This window comes from Salvelinus namaycush, chromosome 40 (genome assembly GCF_016432855.1).
Source record: "Salvelinus namaycush isolate Seneca chromosome 40, SaNama_1.0, whole genome shotgun sequence".
NCBI lineage: Eukaryota > Metazoa > Chordata > Actinopteri > Salmoniformes > Salmonidae > Salvelinus > Salvelinus namaycush.
The window spans coordinates 5,436,830-5,451,969 of record NC_052346.1 but is presented as its reverse complement, the minus strand read 5'-3'; positions in this window follow the sequence as shown (position 1 = coordinate 5,451,969).

The window sequence follows — 15,140 nt, the reverse complement described above, 5'->3', positions numbered from 1 at the left end:
AGGAAAATACTGGAGGTGTCAGCGACTGGATGATATAGTATGTTCCATCCATACCTCATTGTTCTAAGATATCACCTTAATAACCACTACTACAATACATTCTACTCAGACACCATCATTGGACCATAAAGTGGTTGCGTCCCTATAATTACTTTTTCTTTTCATAATATAGAAATTATCAATACGCTCCAATGACCATTAGCTACTTTCTGTGTATACAGTGTGATAACCCCATGGCCAAAGGAAATTAAATGGTCAATACCTGATTAATCCTATAACATTTGTGTATACAGTATAATAATTACATTTGGCCAATGCCAAAATACTCCTGTTCCACTGTTAACGATACAGCTAGGAGCATTAGCAGTAATAAACCTGTCTGTCACTCTCTGGGGGAGGGTGTGGGCCAGGGGTATGTGTCACGGGGGAGGGAGGGGGCCAGGGGTACCGTGTGAGGTGTGGAGGCCGAGCCTGCAGTCTTTGACAGGGGTCTGGGCTGGGTTTGACGTGACAGCCCGTCGGTCAGACCTTGAGAAGGAGACCTTGACCTGAGCTGTCCAACAGGAAAAAGGGCAGCTGGAGTGTGTGAAGTGGCATAGACATTTGTTCACACACCGTGTGTGCACTCACTGGCCAGTCCCAGACACTACACCTAGGTGAAGTAAATCTTTCAAAACGCATCTTGTTAAGAAGTTATATCATTCAGAGACTGACTGTGAATAGTTTCAATAACACGATTGAATAAAACATGTAAATGAACAAACCACAGTGTTTTTCTGCTTCTCTCTCTGTGACGCATCGGCTGTAAGATTCTTAGGTGCCAAATTCATATACCAACCAAGAGCATAATCCTGGCAAAGGTTGTCTCCACTGTTCTACGTTATTGTCCCTAGGCTCAGGTCTCTAAAAGCAGTGGCACTGTATTTTGAGCCATGAGAGGTTTGTCTTCTAAAAGCAATAAATGGTAGGTTTAAAGAGAATATCCTGCTTGAATAGGAATTCTAAGAGCCTTCACGGTCAATTTAAAAAGGAGATCTGCGGATGCCCCAGGAGCTACCAAATGCCTTCCTTAAGCCGTTGGCATCCAAGAAAAGAAACTTTTTTTCAGTTGGTTGTGTTGGTGGATCTGTTAAAAATAATACAATACAAAATACTTATCATTATCATCACTACCACCATCGTCATCATCATCAACAACGTCATCAACATCATCGTTGTCTTCTCAGATAGACCCTTGGAGCGTTCCTATAATATTGCCTGTCATTTATCTGTTGTCAGCACAGGTTACAAACTGTAATCCTTGACTGCTTCAGAATTAGAATGTCTTTGATGTCCCCACATGAGTTTTTCCGCCTTTTTGTTTTTTCCCCCCTTCTCTTCTTGCCCTGAGGCTTCACCGATACTCTGTAGCTCACTGTTTATTCCTCGTAATCTTCCCCTCATCTCCAGGCTAGCAGTGACAGATGGTTATAGGCACACAATAGTATTAACAGTTTGATTTTTTCCCTCCTTTTTATGCTGCCTGCCTCTTTGGTACAACAAATAGCTTTCAGATGGGGGGGCGGGGGGGGCGGGCAGAGTGAGATCCTGTATACAGCTACCATAGGTAACAGCACCACATAGCACACAAACGTCTCTCTACTGTCGGCTCTCCTGTCATCATAACCCCGCCACAACATTCCCAGGCGCTAGCTCCACTCACTGACTGCCAACTCTCCAAGGTAAACTACATTAACCTTGCTGACTGTTATTATTAAAAAGATGTATTTCCCCAGGTTTGCCGCTCTCTCTACCTCATGCCAGCTCCCAGACGCTCACATGCCCAACAAACACTGGGTGTCATCATCAATTCTGAACGGTGAGGCAACGTTGGGTCTAATTTCCAATCCCACTGTCTGTGTGTCAGTTGAGTGCTCATGGATGATGCATAGGCGTAAATAAGGCAGACAGAATTAGCCCTCCTGTCAGACTCTACCTTTTACCCCAAGGCATCCTGCTAGCTGCTGGAAATTGACTGCACGCTCGATTTTCAAAATTAGGCCTTAATGTTGGCTTGGCAAACAGAGCCTCCGTAATGCTCTTCTGTGTCACCCACAAAGGATTACTTACAAACCGCCATTCTCAAAAAAAAAATATATATTATATATTTTTAATTCAGGTCACATTTCTTAGTATTTGACACTGGCTATTCTCTCTATTTAAAGAAATATAGCTATTTTCATTTTTGGTTGAGTAATGTTTATTCTTGCAAATTAAGGTAGATTATTATTATTTCATTTTTTTATTGTGATATCACTGTATATTTTGGCATTATTGGTCTATATTGAATGAAAATAATTGCTTTTCATAGGACCAATGTCATTGATGATCCAATTCCACACTCCAGTGTTTGGTGTTTTTGTTGAAAGGTCGAGGTCAGCAATTATACAGAACAAGTTAAACAGTAAAGACTAGTCATGTAAATCACATGGTTTAATCAGTGCAGCTAGAGACGTAGGATCTTAATTTGATCACTTTTTTGTTGCTGAGTATTTTCTTGCACAGCAGGAACTGCAAACATGTAGTGTATTAGAAGTTTATAAAGGCTTCTAAAGTATGTCATTTCCACTTTAAAATGTCAGACTTAATTTACCCTGATGAAATGTATCAACCCCAAAAAAATGTCCATTAATTATAATCCACATAATAATTCACATTTCTTGTTGCACCACAATTATTTTCCTGCTGTAGCCAACTGGATTAAATTAAGAGCCTACATCTGTAGACAGTCAGTCCCCAGAATGAAGCTTGAGCTAGGAAATTAAAAGTTCATCAAAGAGTTAAATCAAGGCCAGGGCTTCCATAAAGTAATTCCAAGATGGCGTAGCAGTCAGACGTCTTTGTCCTCGTCTTTGTCGTGTCCCATGTATATATCTTTTTATATATTTTTTCTAAACCTCAACTTCAAAATACTCTCCTGCAACCCGCCTCACCCAATGTGGTGTGGATCTGCTTTTTTCTAAAGTATTTCCTTTACTACTGAATCGGAACTCCAACATAAGCTAGACAGCTGACTAGCTACTAGCTAGTAGTCAGCTAACCACTGCTAACCTTTAGTTAACCTTTAGCTCGGAAAACTCTCACCAGTTTGCACAACGCGATTCAAACCAGAGCATACCGTACCTATTTTCTCTCCATATCCCCGGACTCCCACCGCAAACTCTGAACCTTTTCACCTGGATCATCGCAGCTAGCTAGCGGCAATCCGAGTGTCTACTCCTGGCTAACGTCTCTGTCCTGAAGCAAGCACCAACTAGCCTGGAGCTAGCTCATGCTAGGCCCATCTCCCGGCTAGCTGAAGAGTTCCATCAGCCACTCCTGGGCTACTATATCTATTTTGCCAATTAGCCTGGACCCATTTTACTGCCGGTGCGGAGCCCCACCTGTCCTTCACGACTGGACTACCGATGTAATCTGCCCGAGGGGGTTACTCAACTGGCCCCTCCGTCGAGACGTCCCCTGAATGCCCATCTGCTAGCCTGCTAGCCGCGGCCCGCTAGCTGTCTAGAGCATATCGGCTGTTAGCTGAATAGGTCCATCGGACAATTTCTTGGGCCACTATACCTATTTTGCCAATTGGACTGGTCCCCTTTACCACACGGAACCCTACTAATCCATCACGACTGGTCTACCGATGTAAATGCACGAGGAGGCTCCGCGTGAGGAGGCTATAAACAGACTCCCCCCGTCACGACGTCCCTCTGAGGCCCTTCGACTAGCTTGCTAGCCACGGCCCGCTAGCTGTCTGAATCGCCGTGTCTCCAACCAGCCTCACTACTCAATCGACCCTTATGATCACTCGGCTACACATGCCTCTCCTTAATGTCAATATGCCTTGTCCATTGCTGTTCTGGTTAGTGATTATTGTCTTATTTCACTGTAGAGCCTCTAGCCCTGCTCAATATGCCTTAGCCAACCCTTCAGTTACACCTCCCACACATGCGATGACATCACCTGGTTTAAATTATGTTTCTAGAGACAATATCTCTCTCATCATCACTCAATGCCTAGGCCTACCTCCACTGTATTCACATCCTACCATACCTTTGTCTGTACATTTTGCCATGAATCTATTATATCGCGCCCAGAAACCTGCTCCTTTTACTCTCTTTTCCGGACGTACTAGACGACCTGTTCTTATAGACTTTAGGCGTACCCTTATCCTACTCCTCTTCTGTTCCTCTGGTGATGTAGAGGTTAATCCAGGCCCAGTGCCTAGCTCCACTCCTATTCCCCAGCTCTCATTTGTTGACTTCTGTAACCGTAAAAGCCTTGGTTTCATGCATGTTAACATTAGAAGCCTCCTCCCTAAGTTTGTTTTATTCACTGCTTTAGCACACTCTGCCAACCCGGATGTCCTAGCCGTGTCTGAATCCTGGCTTAGGAAGACCACCAAAAACCCTGAAATTTCCATCCCTAACTATAACATTTTCCGACAAGATAGAACTGCCAAAGGGGGCGGTGTTGCAATCTAATGCAGAGATAGCCTGCAGAGTTCTGTCTTACTATCCAGGTCTGTACCAAAACAATTTGAGCTTCTACTTTTAAAAATCCACCTTTCCAGAAACAAGTCTCTCACTGTTGCCGCTTGCTATAGACCATCCTCTGCCCCTAGCTGTGCTCTGGACATCATATGTGAACTGATTTCCCCCCATCTATCTTCAGAGCTCGTGCTGCTAGGTGACCTAAACTGGGACATGCTTAACACCCCGGCCATCCTACAATCTAAGCTTGATGCCCTCAATCTCACGCAAATTATCAATGAACCTACCAGGTACAACCCTAAAGCTGTAAACACGGGCACCCTCATAGATATCATCCTAACCAACTTACCCTTCAAATGCACCTCTGCTGTTTTCAACCAAGATCTCAGTGATCACTGCCTCATTGCCTGCATCCGTAATGGGTCTCCGGTCAAACGACCACCCCTCATCACTGTCAAACACTCCCTAAAACACTTCAGCAAGCAGGCCTTTCTAATCGACCTTGCACAGGTATCCTGGAAGGATATTGACCTCATCCCGTCAGTAGAGGATGCCTGGTTATTCTTCAAAAGTGTCTTCCTGACCATCTTAAATAAGCGTGCCCCATTCAAAAAAAATTGAACCAGGAACAGATTTAGCCCTTGGTTCTCTCCAGACCTGACTGCCCTTGACCAGCACAAAAATATACAACAATATACACAAGCAGTTAGGAAAGCTAAGGCTAGCTTATTCAAACAGAAATTTGCATCCTGTAGCAAAAACTCAAAAAAATTCTGGGACACTGTAAAGTCCATGGAGAATAAGAGCACCTCCTCCAAGCTGCCCACTGCACTGAGCCTAGGAAACACTGTCACCACCGATAAATCCACTATAATTGAGAATTTCAATAAGCATTTTTCTACGGCTGGCCATGCTTTCCACCTGGCTGCCCCTACCCCGGTCAACTGTCCTGCACCCCCCACAGCAACTTGCCCAAGCCTCCCCCATTTCTCCTTCACCCAAATCCAGACAACTGATGTTCTGAAAGAGCTACAAAATTTGGACCTCTACAAATCAGCCTGGCTTGACAATCTGGACCCTCTCTTTCTAAAATGTTCTGCCCGAAATTGTTGCAACCACTATTACTAGCCTGTTAAACCTTTCTTTCTTATCATCTGAGATTCCCAAAGATTGCCTGCTGTCACGCCCTGGCCTTAGTTATCTTTGTTTTCATTATTATTTTAGTTAGTTCAGGGTGTGACATGAGGGATTTATGTGTTTTTCTTGTCTAGGGGTTTTGTATGTTTATGGGGTGTTTTCTAATCTAGGTGTTTGTATGTCTATGGTTGCCTAGATTGGTTCTCAATTAGAGGCAGCTGTTTATCTTTGTCTCTGATTGGGAACCATATTTAGGCAGCCATATTCTTTAGGGATTTCGTGGGTTATTGTCTATGTGTAAGTTGCCTGTGTCTGCACTTTTCGTATATAGCTTCACGTTCGTTTTGTTGTTTTTTGTATAGTTTGTCAAGTGTTCTTCGTTTTGGTAAATAAATAGAAGAATGTATTACTATCACGCTGCGCCTTGGTCCTCTCTTCCTCCATACGACAAACGTGAAACCTGCCTTGCTAAGGTCCCTGCCTTTCTAAGGTCTTCGAAAGAAAAGTTCACAAACAGATTACCGACCATTTCGAATCCCACTGTACTTTCCCCGCTATGCAATCTGGTTTCAGAGCTGGTCATGGATGCACCTCAGCCACGATCAAGGTCCTAAACAATATCATAACCGCCATCGATAAGAGAAAATACTGTGCAGCCATATTCATCGACCTGGCCAAGGCTTTCGACTCTGTCAATCACCACATTCTCTGTCAATCACCACGGTAGACTCAACAGCCTTGGTTTCTCAAATAATTGCCTCGCCTGGTTCACCAACTACTTCTCTGATAGAGTTCAGTGTGTCAAATCGGAGGGCCTGTTGTCCGGACCTCTGGCAGTCTCTATGGGGGTGCCACAGGGTTCAATTCTCGGGCCGACTTTCTTCTTTTTATACATCAATGATGTCGCTCTTTCTGCTGGTGATTCTCTGATCCACCTCTACGCAGACGACACCATTCTGTATACATCTGGCCCTTCTTTGGACACTGTGTTAACTAACCTCCAGACGAGCTTCAATGCCATACAACTCTCCTTCCGTGGCCTCAAACTGCTCTTAAATGCAAGTAAAACTAAATGCAAGCTCTTCAACCGATCGCTGCCCGCACCTGCCCGTCCGTCCAGCATCACTACTCTGGACGGTTCTGACTTATGTGGACAACTATGTGGACAACTACAAATACCTAGGTGTCTGGTTAGACTGTCAACTCTCCTTCCAGACTCACATTAAGCATCTCCAATCCAAAATTAAATCTAGAATCGGCTTCCTATTTTGCAACAAAGCTTCCTTCACTCATGCTGCCAAACATACCCTCGTAAAACTGACCATCCTACCGATCCTCGACTTCGACGATGTCATTTACAAAATAGCCTCCAACACTCTACCCAACAAATTGGATGCAGTCTATCACAGTGCCATCCGTTTTGTCACCAAAGCCCCATATACTACCTGCCACTGCGACCTGTATGCTCTCGTTGGCTTGCCCTCGCTTCATACTCATCGCCAAATCCACTGGCTCCAGTACATCTATAAGTCTTTGCTAGTTAAAGCCCCTTATCTCAGCTCATTGGTCACCGTAGCAGCACCCACCCGTAGCACACGCTCCAGCAGGTATATCTCACTGGTCACCCCCAAAGCCAATTCCTCGTTTGGCCGCCTTTCCTTCCAGTTCTCTGCTGCCAATGACTGGAACGAACTGCAAAAATCACTGAAGCTGGAGACACATATCTCCCTCACTAGCTTTAAGCACCAGCTGTCAGAGCAGCTCACAGATCACTGCACCTGTACATAGCCCATCTGTAAATTGCCTATCCAACTACCTCATCCCCATACTGTATTTATTTATTAATCTTGCTCCTTTGCACCCCAGTATCTCTACTTGCACATTCATCTTCTGCACATCTACCATTCCAGTGTCTAATTGGTATATTGTAATTACTTCGCCACCATGGCCTGTTTATCGCCTTACCTCCCTTATCTTACCTCATATGCGCACACTGTATATAGACTTTTTCTACTGTATTATTGACTGTATGTTTGTTTATTCTATGTGTAACTCTGTGTTGTTCTATGTGTCGAACTGCTTTGCTTTATCGTGGCCAGGTCACAGTTGTAAATGAGAACTTGTTCTCAACTAGCCTACCTGGTTAAATAAAGGTGAAATAAAAAAATAAAAAATCTGCCCTGCATAACACCATGCCTCTAACCTCTGTAACCTGGGCCACTGCCTCATTCTGATGTGGCCATCCCCATCCCCAGTGGAGGCTAAAGGGGTTAGGACAGGGCCACAGAGGCAGGCAGGCAGATGGATGGATGCTGGCCTTCCTGGCTGCTCTGGACCAGCCCAGCGTAGGATTAACACAAGCGCTGTGCTCAGGACATATGGCATTTTCCATCTCCCACTGTGAGTGGAAAGGAGAGACTCGCCAGACTGAGTCCACATCTCCTCCTCCCTTGGGATTTAAAGCTTGGAGTGCTTTAGTTGTTTACTGTGCATTAAATATCCCTCATTTGCCGCACATGCACCCACCCTCTCTGAACTTCACAGCTTTGAGAGAAAAATGGCTCAACTAGCCTTGTTGCTGACTGTGTGAACTCTGACTCTGAGATAGGGCTGAGAGGAGTCATCCTCAGGTGTTCCATATAAATCCATGTGAAGAACTTTAGAACACAGGCTTCCGTGCGCCATGGCTTCTGTGACATGACACTCCCATTTATTGAATAATTCATTATTGCAGGTGTAGACCTACTTCTACCCTTTACTTAACTTCCTAAACAGGTCTATAACATTCTATATCATTGCATGTTAAATTGATAAAATGATTTATGTTTACATTGTTTTAGTTGTGAAATGAGCATTGCTTGAGTTCCGGCCTTCGTGTAGTAATAGCTAAAAACAGTGTTGGGAAATCTATTGGGAGCTTGGTAAAATAATAACCCATTCACCACGCCTTGTAAAAATGCTCTCTCATAGTGTTTCACATTTCATGTAGAGAAAGAGCAGTTAGCAGTATGGGCATGTGATGAATTACATTGAAGCATATACCTTATGGGAAATCTGGATGGAGGAGAGCCCAAGCACCGTGCTCCAGCGATAAATTGCCTTCACTGTCGGTTAGTTCATTTTCCCTTCTTTGTCGTGTGTTGACGTTTTTTTTTTGTTTAGTAGGAGTTATTCCTTTTGGTCAGACATTTTGAATCAAATATGAAAATCCCTTTAGGTACCAGCTGATCCATATCAGATGTCATGGGCTCCTGTAGTGATAATGTACAGGGAGTACAAAGGCGATTTGGACTGTCGGTGCGCCACACTTCCGTCTACACCTGTTAACAGTTGGACTCTAGAGAGAAACAGTGATCCATTGAACCACTGATCCTTCCTGCCAGCCCACTATTGCAATAAGTAAGAGCTATAATCTGAGGATGAAGTCCACTACTTATCAGGACACATGTCGATTAACAAACTGCAAGGAATTATCATCATAAAAAGGAGGGAGGAAAAGGAGGGGAGGAATAACAGAGAACGAGGGGACTTTCATGCAGCGATAGACAGAGAGCGAGAGAAAGAGAGAGAGAGCGAGAGATTAACTAGTGGTGAAGCCCTACCTCTTTCAATCCTAATTTACCTTAGAATAAATCCCAAATTCATGAGGATGTTAGCAGCAATAATCCAGCTATGCTTTGCTCAGTTTAAAGGAGATTACAAGATGGAGGACTTCTGTTAATGATATTAGAGTAGGTGGCCAACCAAGCCAACACAGCAACAGACAGAAAAAATATGGCCGTGTTGATTCCAACGCGGCAGACACTCGAGCCAACACAGCGATGCAGCATAGGTGGTCTCCGCTGTTGTTTTGTCAGATTTATCGATATCCCTTGGCGGGATGCTTTGTCTTGCTGTAGAATGTCGAGTATGTAGTAATAGAAAACACAAATATTTCTGCTGATAGTGCAAATTCACTGTCAACCCATTCTGGCAGATGAGGGAATGATAATGCTGGTGCCAAGAAAAGACTTCTTCCTGCTGCAGTTCCAGCAGATAGATAGTGAATTCCTGCTATAAAGCCACACACACAAACAGCTCCAGGCTTTGTGTATGCAATGTGCATGGATTTTATAACGGCCCCACTTAGATTTTGTAAACTAAACTAATTCCCACCAGTCATGCTCAGTAATTACGATATGAAATGCTCTGTCATGGCTGGTATAGGTAATAGCATGCATTTCACTGCTGGGGATGAGTATACAGGTAAAACTAATGAGTATACTGGAGAGCTGATACCATTGTGGTGGATAAAATACCGTTTAGGATAACAAGGGCCTTGCCCCTGGGTAGGATTGCTTCAATTTCTTAGCATTCATAAATATTCCACCTCTAAACAGAAACCATTATTCAGAATAGGTGTAGGTCCATAGCCTGGACATTGCATGTGAAAATGGTTAATGGACCTTCAGTACAGGGCAATGCACTTGCTCATGTTTTGGATAACAGGTGTATTTTTTAAAGCATATTCCTTTCGTTACCATCGGTACTTGGGTGCGGTTAGCTTACTTAACCATTTTTTTTTTGCTATTTATTGGATGTTTATTTAGAAAATGGCAAGGTTTAATGAAATCCAAAATGATTCAATTAAACCCTGTGTTACTAGAACCCATTTAGTAGGATAATGTGTTGCATGACTCCTACTGTGTTGTTTGTTTGCGTTTCGTAGCTCTTTTTCGGTCGCATATTAAATCAGGATTGGTCATGCTGACATATGCATATCCACGCTATTCGACAGCCTCCATAGATGCAGGAAAGAACCTGCCACATAATTAGCAAAATATGGTTCTAATACTCTTCTCCTTGAGAGTTTGACCCTATTTGTTTGCGCAGAGGTAATGTCATTATGCACTGCGATTCCCAGGAGTTCCCCTGAGTTAATGCTACATGTTCACAAGAGAGGGGATAAGTATTTGGCAAAGCATCAGCGAAGAGAGAGAAAAGAGAGAGAGAGAGAGAGAGAGAGGAGAAGAGCACAATATAATGCTTCTTTTTTCATGTTGACAAATTCCATTAGTGAGCAAAGGCTTGTGTTTATGTCCTATTTTATTTATGATAATGCTCAGACATAAAAGGATGAAACATCCATCACTTACCACCTATGTTGCTTAGACAATGTTCGCTGGCCTTCTGTGATTTGCACCTTTCTCCTCCATCTTTTTCCCCCTCTGCAAAAGTGGGTGGTTTTCTATCCCACCTCTGATACTACACAGAATGTTAACAGGGAATGTTGATAGCAAACAGAAAACCCAAAGGGCACTGGACAGAGATTTCATTCATAGTCAAGTTTAACAGTGCTACTGACAAGTTCAGTTTTTTTGTCAATTGGACAAAGAGAGACATAAAGTGTGTGTGGGGTGGGGGGTTGAGTGAGGAGAATGTAAGGACAGAGAGAGTGAGGATGGAAAGATGCTGATGTCAATGTTGAAGAAATTGAAGCCACATTTGAAGTCCTGGCACTAAGACTTGTGTTTTGGGCCAGATTAATTTATGACAGGATTGCATGTTACCAACCGAGCATCATGGATAGCATTTATCCTCCGCACAAAAATAGGCAAACGAATTCAAAAAGCGATCCCTCGAACAGTCCGCACAGGTTGTACCTATTAGGACAGCTTAGTAATTCAAGAAGTGGCAATTTAAAAAAGCGAGGGAGGAAAAACTGAAACCAGCATGGTGAGTTTAAGGGTTCCCAAAAGGCAGCTTTTGAAAAGTAGAATAGATGACAGAGGAGCTCGTCATCAGAGAGGTGGTTAAGGAGTGGTTAATGAGGGGCCAATTCCACGCCAGGCATTATCTAGCAGATTGCAACCAGGGAAGAAGAGTCTTCTTTGTCTCCTAATCCACAGTTGAAGTGGTAATCAAGTGCAATGACGGCTTCGAGAGTCACACTTGCTATGAAAAGCAATGCAAAAATATGCACTACTCTGTAATGTGGTTTTCAGAAACATGGGCTCTGTTTTCATAAAGTTTGCTTGTGTAATGGATACACCGGTGGAAGAGTAAGTATCGACGAAACATCAGCATTTCCAATATATCTTGCCTTCCATACCGAGACTATAAAGATACAATACAGTAATACTTATAGTAGTAAAAGTTGGGTAATATGGTCAAAATTGTATCTTTCAAATGGAGTCTATTGCCAACTAACTGTTTTCCCTATGCTTTGAGACAAAAGAGGACCAAAAACCTAGAAACAGTATCCTGTCACTTAAATAGTTAAGTATTTTATGAGGAAAATGCTTCCAAATGTTTTTCAAAAACTTTCCAGACCACACCAAAGAAATATTTCCATAATATTATGTTTCCCTCAGAGTCTACAGAATACTACCCTGACTTCACTATAATTGCATCAAAAAATTGTGTTTGAGAATGTCTTTGACATGTCAAGCTATCAGACTTTGCCAAAGCTGTATTCATTATAGTCTCAGAGTAAAAAGCTTATTCTGTACCCCAGCTGCAGGTTAGTCAGTAGGAACCCTACAACGATTCCGGAACCCTGCAATGATTCAGAACCTTCACATCAAATTGCCAAAAATGATGACCTCAGCTAAGAGCAAGGATGAACCTTAGTGATGATACATATAACCAAGGGCCAGAGTGGTGCGTGGGTAAAATCACTGAGCAAAGCCAAGCCAGTAAAAAAGCAATAATACAACCTATGTTGTGATAATTACGTTGTTTTCTCTATAACCCGTTCATTCATATGCCACCGTGATATACAATAAGGCGAGTGACAACAAAAAGACAACAGTCACATAGTGGTGGAGTAAATTCAACTACACATACATTTGTTTCATCACAAACTGTCCGGTGAAGTCCACAAAGTAAATAATCATGTAACAAATAGTTCTATGACCTGCTGGTGTTTGGAGGATATATTGGCATGGGTGTTGTTAGGCCCGAGACAAAGTCTCCAAACACCAGCTTCGAGGGAATTATCACTTTTATACAATGGGTGACCAACATATTCTAATAATGATTGACATATTTTCATTAAAAACATTATTTTGATTATTTCATTCATACTATCGCATCCTTTCACGAGATATAGTCCAGAAACAAATGTAGGGTTGCTACCCAATCCGGCTGGTCGTTCGTTCTATCGGTTCTGTTGCTAGAGACGGGACCCAGTCATTCAGTCTTTTGGTTCTGTATCTATGGACGCGACCCAGTCATTCGTTCTAAACGTTCCATTGCAATACCTGCTGGCAACGTTCTTATGCGTTGCTTGCTAGCTAGCCAACTAAGGATAATTTACAGTCACGTCAAAAAGTGCAGCCAGAACAACAGCAAAGTAGCTGCATTTGCATTTGTTTAAGTTGTTTCCTAGTGACATTTATTTGGATACATCCATAACAATGAGATAATTTTGCCTGGCATAGATAGCCAACAACACAGCGAACACAATCACTTCAAACGGAAGCTGGAAAGACTGCAAACTAGCTGCACTTGGTTTCGTTTAAATTTTTTAGCTGATTCATGATTTCGACTGGCTGACAAACGCTGCCTACAAACGCTGCCTTTTTTTCTCATCCCGACTCCCGACACGTTTATTACTATGGGACAGCTGAAGCTCGAGTTTGAGTATTGAAGTCATGTTTCAAATGTCAGAGAGACAGACAGCAAGGTTTATACGAATTAGTCTAAATGAAATGTGAGATAACGTCTAGATGCTTTTTATAGCGGCGATCAAGTTTATAAAGTGCCTGGCTGGGCTCATGAGTCAGATGGAACAGAGTAAATAAGCATTTTAACGTCATATATTTAGCCGGTGGTAACTTCTGGAATAGACACCAGCTGGAATGCGATTTTAACCAATCAGTATTCAGCATTAGGCCCATCCGTTGAATAAAGTTGACTAAACAACTACTGATTTAGAACCACGGAGTTACCTGCCTCCGCTATTCCAGCACCATTTTAACTTCAACATTTAAACATCATCAAATCAACAAGGCTATATGCACTTAGTTTAATACACTGAAAACAAACTTAAAGATACCAAAAACAATTCAATCCAATCAATGTTGCTAAATAACATGGTGCTGTCCATGGTACTGATTTCTGTGTGTGTGTTTAAGTGCAAGTTGACTCTCCCTACTTGTGGACTAGTTGATCGCCAATTCTATCCTCTTCTCTTTCATATTGGCAAAACGGTCTATGTCATACAGTACGCTTTTGGTTTTTATTTTCATCGGCTACCTAGCTAAAATGCTTGCCACCCTAACTTCCTCGCATGGGCAACAATGAACCAGCTAAGTTAGCTAGCTAGTTAACCTGAGACTACTAGGCTACATATTGAACTTCAATCGTCTCAGGCCAGTGGCACAATATAGTAATTTATGGTTACATCAGAATCGCCGTTATAATCATTGGCCTGTACAGAGAATTAAGTCAAAATCCACATCGCCATCCATGGCTTAGGAAAGGGTCAATTTATTAAGCTAGCTACTGCAGGACATCAACACAAGCAGACCAGAAACAGACACGTTTTTCTGAAAATGATGACGTTTTGCTTAGGATTTGATTTGATTGGTGGGAAGCCAAATTCAACTGGCCTCCCTTGGGGGACATTTAGCTTTTTCAGGACAACCCACAGTTGAGCTCAGCTCAACGCTGATTGGCTAATTATTTTTGTATTTCTTTTATCAAGGGAGGCCAAATGCTTGCTGGCATCAATCAACCAAATGCTACGGTGGCAACGTGTCATACTCTTTTGTTCCAGACAGCATCAGAATCATGAGCTACACATACTGAGAGAGAGAAAATTATGAAAACACAGAGAGAAGAAAGATAAATGATTTTATATTTTATATCTTTTTTTATTGGCCACTGCCAAGGGTGTGCCTCAATCTCAAGGGAATGTATTGAATGATGTGTACCTGGAACCTATCGATGATACAAAGTCAAATACATACTGTAGAGATAATAAACAGTGTATATATTCTGTCATTCTCCCCATTTATAAGTAATTCTACATTCATTCTGCTTGCTTACAACTGAATCAATTTGATTCTCTGCATTTATGGCTGAACTAAATTTCCCAATCAGGAAAGACACTGCACATGAACTCATCAAGCAGTGGAAATCAACTAGATGGAAAATATGAATCTTGAAAAATGAGAATGATTCTGATATCCACCCCTCTCCTCCTCCCTCCATCCCCCACAGTCTACTTGGCTGTGTAATCTACTAAAGATTAAAAATTACTATCATAAAACAGACATTCCCTGAAAGTAATCCTCCCTTTCTAAAAAGGGGGAGGGAAAAATCTGCACCAAAGCCTTTGCTTCTAGTTATGTCAGACTGTATTTTAAACAGTCCTAATCATATACCTTTGTGGACACTTAATTAAAATTACAAAACCAATTTTAATCTGTAGTCCAATTAATATGCAAATATATGCAAATGTAGTAAAACAAGGTGGTGATTAAGTTAAGG